Here is an 8,511-nt window from a genome sequence, read left to right as displayed (position 1 = left end):
AATGATGAGAGAGGATCATTGATTGGCTGGCCCCTGCACACCCCACCCTGGGGATCAAGCCCGCAACCCAGGCATACGCCCTGACCAGGAATCAAACCGTGACCTCCTGGTTCATAGGTCAAAGCTTAACCACTGAGCCACGCCAGCCAGGCAGGCCTACAGCACTTTTACTAAATGTGTCACACATTGTGCCAGACACACTTACCAGCCCCTTTAGAGGGGGTGATTCCTGCTGATGAGGCAGCCTTAGGCCCCCAAATTGTATTATGTGACCCCCAACCCCTCTGACCTCAGCTGTTTGGGCAACTGACTCAAGCCTGTGTCCTATGGGGTGCCCTGGCCTGGAAGTCAGAATTATAAACTTTTCATTCAGGAATTTAAATGGGAGAATATGGAGATGACCACTCAGTTCACAGTGGGAGCTGAAGGTGAAAGGTTGCATAGAGTCTACTTCTGTCCACAGAGAGATGCTTCTATCTCTCCCTCTCCCCTCCTCTCTGAAATCAATAAAAATGTATTTTTTTAAAAGTGGTATCTCATTATTACTAGTACATTAAATTGCATGTCCCTGACTCCTAGTGAATTTGAACATATTTTCATGTGTGTTAGCCAGTTGGATTTGCTCTTCTAGGAATATTAGGTCCTTTGTATATATTTTTCTTCCCTTCCCCTCCCAATCTTATTTTGAAACATTTCAAGCCTAAAGGAAAATTGAAAGAATAACAATGAGTGTTTATATGTCCTTCACCTAGTATGTCAGTCAAGGCTCAATCAAGCTGTTCTCACCACATAAAAGAAATGACAATTATATGACATGATAGGGGTTAGTTAACTATGGTGGCAATCATATTTCAGTATATAAATGTATCAAATCAACATGTTGTACACCTTAAACTTGCACAACGTTAGGTACCAATTATACCTCAATAATAAACAGCTCAATCAGAGAAGCAGACCATTAGGATATGCATATACATATTCATACACACATCACTTTTTCAGTTATGAGATTTGTTATAGGGAGTTGCCTTTACACAATTATGCAATTGTAAGAGCTGGTTAAACAATCTGTGAAAGGCTTTTGTCTTTGCTTCTGATGTTGGAGCTTGGAGTCTGCGGGCAGGAAGGCAGGAAGGGAAGGCAGATGGAAAGTGGGGGAGTGGGGGTAAGCCAGAACCCATGAGGACAGACTGGAACCCGAGTCAGTCTCACGTTGCCTCCAACTTTGATGATGCGAATGTCCTGCAAGAGAGGCTCCATTGCTCCCCTGGGAGGCCAGCCCTGCAGCGCACATCCTAGCACAGCGCGGGCACTGTCAGGACAGACATCGTTCCAGGACCGTTTAGTATGTTAGCCTTCCTTTTCCCAGTGAGTTGAATTCCATCTTCTCGTATATACAAACACCTGGTTTTGGATTCCTGTTTTATTCCGCTGATCAATTATTTTCCCTTTACCTATTGATTTGATCAAGTGGCCTTATAGTGTGTTCTGATAGTTGGTAAGGCAAAATTATCTTATTTTCTTTAAATATTTGTTCTTGACTATTCTTTGAGGTGTTAATTGTAAAATATTTTAACTGTATACATTCTTTAATTTTTGAAGAGTTGATTTTTTGGAGAATCATTTTTTTGATGATATGTTATCTTCCAAGCCAAGGAAATGGTTGATTTCCTGTTTGTCCCAATCTTGCTTTAGGTGTTTGAATAATATTGTATAACGTTCTTCATGAGCGCTATGTGTTTCTTGACTAAATTCACATATAAAACTTACAGTTATTAGGGATGTAATGTACAACATGGTGACTGTAGTTACTCATGCTGTATTGTATATTTGAAAGTTGCTAAAAGAGTTGATCTTAAAAGTTCTCATCACAGGAAAGATGTGTAACTAAGTGAGGTGATGGATGTTAACTAGACTTATGGTGGTGATCATTATGTTGTATACCTGAAACTAATATAATGCTATATGTCTATTACATCCAATTTTTTAAAAATTTACATACTGTAACACAGTGATTACAAGGATAGTCTCAATGCCAAACTGCCAGGATTCAAATCCCAACTCTTAACACATTACCTGCGAGCAAATCACCTAATCTCTCTGTTCCTCAGTGTTCTCTTCTATAAAATAAGAATAATAATAGTAATCTATCTCAAGAGGGTGTTGTGAGGAATGATTAAATTAATACAAAGTGCTTACAATAGTGTATAGCATTATGGTGACTATAATTATTATCCTAAGACTTTATAATTCTGTAACTGTAAATTGAATATTTTTTCTGATTTTCAATTTGAGATGCTTATTGCTAGAGTAGGAAAAGAGCAGTTTATGTTTGTTATATGTATCTTGTATCCAGTCAACTCTCCAAGTTATATTTTTTACTAGGTTTTTTTTTTAACTAGAGTTTTTTACTATAGTCTTTTGAATTTTCTGATAGTACAATCATATCAGCAAAAAATGTTATAATTTTTCAGATGATCATAACAATTTATTTTCTTGTCACTGCATTTGGTAGAACTTCCAAGATATGTTAAATAATAATGATGATAGGCAAAATAAAAATAATTTATTTTGGTTTGTTTACTTTACCAATATTTACTGTTAGGTTTTAGTTAAAAGTCTTCATTATATTTAAGCAATTTTCTCTTTTACTTAGAGTGTCTGTTAGGAAAGGTATTAAGTTATGCTGGCTCGTGTATTAAGTGGGGCCTTTCCTTCTTTTACTATAGTCTTAACTAGTTTAACTGGCATGAAAAATATTATTTAAGGTTAGATAAAACTCAGTTGTGGTGCCATTTGAATGCAGTCTTTAAAAAAGTATTTCTTTAATCATCGTCTAGTCTTTTCTATGATAGGTTGAACTCTTCAAGCTTTTCTATTTCTCTTGGGTCAACTTTGGTAATTTATATTTTTCCTGAAATGTATCCATTTCCTCTAAATTTTCAAATTTGTTGATGAGAAATTTTAAGTTTAACTTCTTTATCATTCTTTTTCTCTCCCATATCTGTAATGATGTTTTCGTTCTCATAACTAATCTTATCTGTTTTTACTCTTTTCCCCCCTACTTGGGCTTGCAAGAAGTTAATTTTATTAGCCTATATAAGAACATTTAAAAAAAAAATGTTTTCATTGATTTTTGAGAGAGAGGAAAGGAGAGGGAGGGAGAGAGAGAAACACTGATTGGCTGCCTCCTTCAGACCTACTGGGGATCAAAGTTGAAACTGGGCATGTGCCCTGACCAGGAATCGAACCAGTGATCTCCTGGTATATGGGTCGGTGCTCAACCACTGAACCACACTGGCTGGGCAAGGACATTTTTTAACTTATGCTCTTTAATACTTTCATTTGTGTTCCATTTCATTCATTTCAGTTTTTATTATATCCTGATTGTTTTTTGTTCTTTTTAAAATTTATTGAAATAAGTACTGCCCTAACCGGTTTGGCTCAGTGGATAGAGCGTCGGCCTGCGGACTCAAGGGTCCCAGGTTCGATTCCGGCCAAAGGCATGTACCTTGGTTGCGGGCACATCCCCAGTGGGGAGTGTGCAGGAGGCAGCTGGTCGATGTTTCTCTCTCATCGATGTTTCTAACTCTCTATCCCTCTCCCTTTCTCTCTGTGAAAAATCAATAAAATATATTTTTAAAAAAATAAGTACTACCTCTATTTTTCCTTTCTTTTTTTTTTTTTTTAAGCTTGCTATCTTAATGGCATTCCAGGGATATATAATACAGAGTAATTGAGAAGGTTTCTAATATTACACTGCTTTTTCATTCAGCATTTCAATTTTGTGAACATGATAATTTTGTTATTTTTTAAAATCAGCTTTAACATATGGTAACTTACATCCAATACATTTGATCAATGTTAAGTGTACAATCCCATGAGTTTGACAAAGATATTCAATCATGTAACCACCACCTCAATCAAGACACAAAAAATGGCCACCACCCCTGAGGTTCCTACCTACTTTTTAAAAATATATATTTTATTGATTCTTTACAGAGAGGAAGGGAGAGGGATAGAGAGTTAGAAACATCGATCAGCTGCCTCCTGCACACACACACACACACACACACACATGCACACGCACACCACTGGGGATGTGACTGCAACCAAGGTACATGCCCTTGACAGAATTGAACCTGGGACCCTTCAGTCTGCAGGCTGCCGCTCTATCCACTGAGCCAAACTGGCTAGGGCCCTGCCTACTTCTTTGCAGGCAGTCCTCACACCACTTTTCACCTGTCACTTATTGCCCTGGTTGGATATCAGTATTATCACTGTTTTCTGCCTGGTATGTCTTTACCACATCTTTATTTTGCACATTTCTTTATCACTTTATCACTTTTTAAGTATCTTTTTTTTAAGTAATATGGACCAGAATTTGATTGATAACAAAATCTGACAGTATCTTAACGGAAATGGAAGAATTCAGCCCACACATATTTATTGTAATGAGTGATGTATTTGATTTGTTATTTCCATCTTAGTTGGTTTTAAATTTTTAAACACTGCTGTGAACTCTTCTTTTCTTTTGCTGGCTTGAATGAATAGCTATTCATCCCATTACCCTCCTTGTTAATTTGTAGTTTGTCGTTCTATTAATAGTTACCATCCTTTGCCCTGTTCTCTTAGACACATGACTCTTCTCGTATGTGAACTGTACTATTTCACAGAACAACAACTATTTCCACCATGCTCTATTTATCTTCTACTTCCTCCCCACCCTAATATATATGGTCTTAAATTACTTTCACTACCCTTCCCCCATCTTTGCTCATCCTCCCTACCTGAGGTCTTGGAACACTTACCTTCCCCTTCTACTCACCAGCTGATTCCAGTTTCATTGAGATAATTTAATACTTATTAGAATTTCCCTTACAGTGTGCCCCATCTGTTCCAAGAGAACTTATTTAGCATTTATATTACATGTTATAAATATGTAGGGCTATAGATAGAAATTATAGTTCATAGTTCATTGGTCCTCACTGCTTTTTTTCCTCTTCATCTTCCCCTATGTTCAAGTCTCTGTTCTGATTCACTTGTTGCTTCATTAATTATTTTTTATTTTCAAATCCTCACTTGAGGATATGTTTTTATTGATTTTAGAGAGAAAGGATGAGAGAGAGAGAGAGAGAAAGAGAGAGAGAGAGAGAAACATTGATCCGTTGCCTCTCCTACACACCCTGACCAGAGATTGAATTTGTAATCCAAGTATATGACATCACCGGGAATCAAACCCACAACCTTATGGTGTACAGGACGATGCTGCAACCAACTGGGCCGCCCAGCCAGGGCTCATTAATGTCTTAAAAGTATTTATCAGCCGAAACCGGTTTGGCTCAGTGGATAGAGCGTCGGCCTGTGGACTGAAAGGTCCCAGGTTCGATTCTGGTCAAGGACATGTACCTTGGTTGTGGGCACATCCCCAGTAGGAGATGTGCAGGAGGCAGCTGATCGATGTTTCTAACTCTCTATCTCTCTCCCTTCCTCTTTGTAAAAAATCAATAAAATATATTTTTAAAAAAAAGTATTTCTCAGCCTAGCCCGTTTGGCACTCTCACATCAATGTTTCTGTCTTTACCCCTCCCTTTTACTCTCTCTAAAAGTCAATGGAAACCCTAGCTGGTTTGGGTCAGTGAATAGAGCACAGGCCTGCGGACTGAATGGTGCTGGGCTCCCAGGTTTGATTCAGGTCAAGGGCAGGTACTGTACCTGGGTTGCAGGCTCCTCCCTGGCCTGGGCCCTGGTCAGCGCATGCAGGAGGCAACCAATCAATGTGTTTCTCTCACATCGATATTTCTCTCTGTCTTTACCTCTCTCTTCCATTCTCTCTAAAAAATCAATGGAATAATATCCTCGGGTGAGGATGAAAAAGTAATAATAATAATAATAAAAAGTATGTCTTAGATGAGATACTTGGTGACTTTTGCAAATCTTTAATATCTATCTTTCTTCTTTGGCTGGGTCTGGGTTACAGGCCTTTTCTTTCATTAACTCACATTCAATTTTTTTGTCTTTTAACTTCCAGGGTAGCAGGTAAGAAAAAAGAACTTGCTTTTTGCCTGAAAATGTGCCAAGCTTTCCCATATCCTTAGGAGCTTATGATTTTTAACCTTCATATGGCTAAGTGTGTGTCTTTTCCTATCAGTCCAGTCTGGAACTTAAGTCTTTGTTTCGCTCAGGGAAATTGAATCTACTATTTAATGATGACCTCTCCCCTCCTGTTCCTTACTCTGCAGGAACTCATAGAACTTGAGTTAAGTCTCTTGGGTCTGTTCCAATCTCCCATCTTTAACCACATGATTTGCATCTCCATATTTTTGAGATACTTCATTTTAATTTTCTAGACCTGTTACATTTTGAGATGCTTCATCTTTAATTTTCTAGACCCATTTTCGGGTTTTAGCAGTACATCCTCTCCTTTGATTTATCTATGGAAATTTGGGGTTCTGATTTTCTAGTTCAGGGAAATCTTTTTTGTTTGCGCTTTACACATTTTTCAGTCAGAGATTCACCTGCTTCCTCCAGCAGGTCTCTCTGCCCCTCTGGCTTGCCTTTCCCAGCTTCCAGGGCTGAGAAATTCAATCCTCCACTGGTTTTTTTGGAGAGCAGGGGAGGCCAGCAAAGCCATTGATTGTTCCTGGAAAGCAGACTGTTTCTGGGACTTGTTGCATTGCTCTTGGCTCTGAGGCTCTTTTCCAGAAATTTGTCCTCAAATTCTCTGCCAAGAGCTCAGCAGAGCCCACTTAAAGTTCCTCACCCAGCCCTGGCCAGATTTGCTCAATGGTTAGAGTATCAGCCCATGGACTGAAGGGTCCCAGGTTTGATCCTGGTCAAGGACACGTGCCTCGGTTGCAGGCTGGATCCTGGCCCGATTGGGGCACGTGCAGGAGGCAACCAATTGATGTGTCTCACATCAATATTCTCTCTTTCAGTCTCTTCCCCTCCCTTCCACTGTCTCTAAAAAAATAAAAAACAAATGGAGCCCTAGCACAGTGGTTCTCAACATTCTGGCCCTTTAAATACAGTTCCTCATGTTGTGACCCAACCATAAAATTATTTTCGTTGCTACTTCATAACTGTAATGTTGCTACTGTTATGAATCGTAATGTAAATATCTGATATGCAGGATGGTCTTAGGCGACCCCTATGAAAGGGTCGTTCGACCGGCAAAGGAGTCGAGACCCACAGGTTGAGAACTGCTGCCCTAGCAGATTTTGCTCAGTGGATAGAGCATCGGCCTGCAGACTGAAGGGTCCGGGTTTTGATTCCGGTCAAGGGCACATGCCTCGGTTGCAGGCCCTGGTCAGGGCTCCTGTGGGAGGCAACCAATCTGCGTGTCTCTCTCACATCAATGTTACTCTCTGTCTCTCCCCCGCACTTCCACTCTCTCTAAAAATCAATGGAAAATATCCTCAGGTGAGGATTAATAAAAGAAAAAATAAATAAAGTTCCTCACCTATAGCTGAGAGTTATCAGAGGGGGTGTGTAGAGGGAGGTCTTCATAGGGTTCCTACTGGTACATGGGCAGAATCCCCTCACTCTAAGTAGCATTACTGACAAAGTGATAATCACCAAAAGACTTAAAAACAGAAGCCATTACTAGGAGGTCAGAACTCACGAGTTGCAAGAGACAGAAAGTCTAACTTCGACTGACTGACTAAGCAAAAAAAAAGGAATTTATTAGCTTGCTTACATAACCAAGAAGTTCAGGAAGCAGATCTTGCTCTGGGCATGGCTGGATCCAAGGTTTCAAATGAAGTCATTAAGGCTTGGTCTCTCTCCATGTCCCCGCTCTGTTACCCTCCTTGTAGCCAAAACCAAGTTGGAAGTTTAGACTCATTTTGACGGAATGCAGTGCAGCGCCAGAGCTGGCGGGGCCTCGGTGGGGTGGCTGGGGATGGCCCCGGGGCTCCTCCCACCACAAACAATTCGCTAAGAACTTCCTGCCATGAACCTGTGACAATGCCGAAGACCCTTCGTCTTTGGGTCCTGGGCTTATTCCTATCCTCCCGCCGGGATCTCAGGAAGAGGGGGAAACGGGAACCCCAAAGGGCCTGTGGCTTCCCCTGACCTGCTCTGGGGTTCTGCTCGGGACAGGGCACTCCTGGCTGGAAACAAACACCAGCGAGGCAGGGAGGGCACCTGGAGGGAGGCACCCGGAGCTATGGAGGCGGAGCGAACCCCAGGTGTCTGGTAAAGTGAGGCGCTCAGCCAGCTGGAGGGAGGTGGCCAGGGGCCCTCAGAGGTGTTTGGGGTGCATCCGGCTGCCCCCCCTTATTTATTTCCTACATTTGGAAATTGCCCCAGACCTGGCGTTCAGTGGAGATCCTAGGCTAGGGCATGAGAAGGTAAGGAAAACCAAAGGGCTGTGGGGAGAGAGAGAGCAGGGGGTCCGGGATTCGGAGACTGGAAGGAAGGAGTTCAAGGCCCACCCAGCCCCACTCGGAGCGAGTCCGCCACGTCCTGCGCACGCGGGAGGCGCCCGACGCTCCGGGAGCGGGAGCC

General features: G+C 41.3%; 1 long non-coding RNA gene across 1 annotated transcript in view; it reads left to right on the top strand.

The window, feature by feature from the left end:
* The first annotated feature begins 7,449 nt into the window (after window positions 1-7,449).
* Window positions 7,450-8,511, top strand: part of LOC106724369 — a 5,773-nt gene continuing 4,711 nt past the window's right edge. Inside the window, exon 1 of the long non-coding RNA XR_001360138.1 lies at window positions 7,450-8,354. This is a non-coding gene — a long non-coding RNA (uncharacterized LOC106724369). The remainder of the gene's footprint in view (window positions 8,355-8,511) is intronic.

This window comes from Myotis brandtii, unplaced genomic scaffold, assembly GCF_000412655.1.
Source record: "Myotis brandtii unplaced genomic scaffold, ASM41265v1 scaffold806, whole genome shotgun sequence".
Taxonomy (NCBI): domain Eukaryota; kingdom Metazoa; phylum Chordata; class Mammalia; order Chiroptera; family Vespertilionidae; genus Myotis; species Myotis brandtii.
This window is presented reverse-complemented; position numbering and strand designations above follow the sequence as displayed.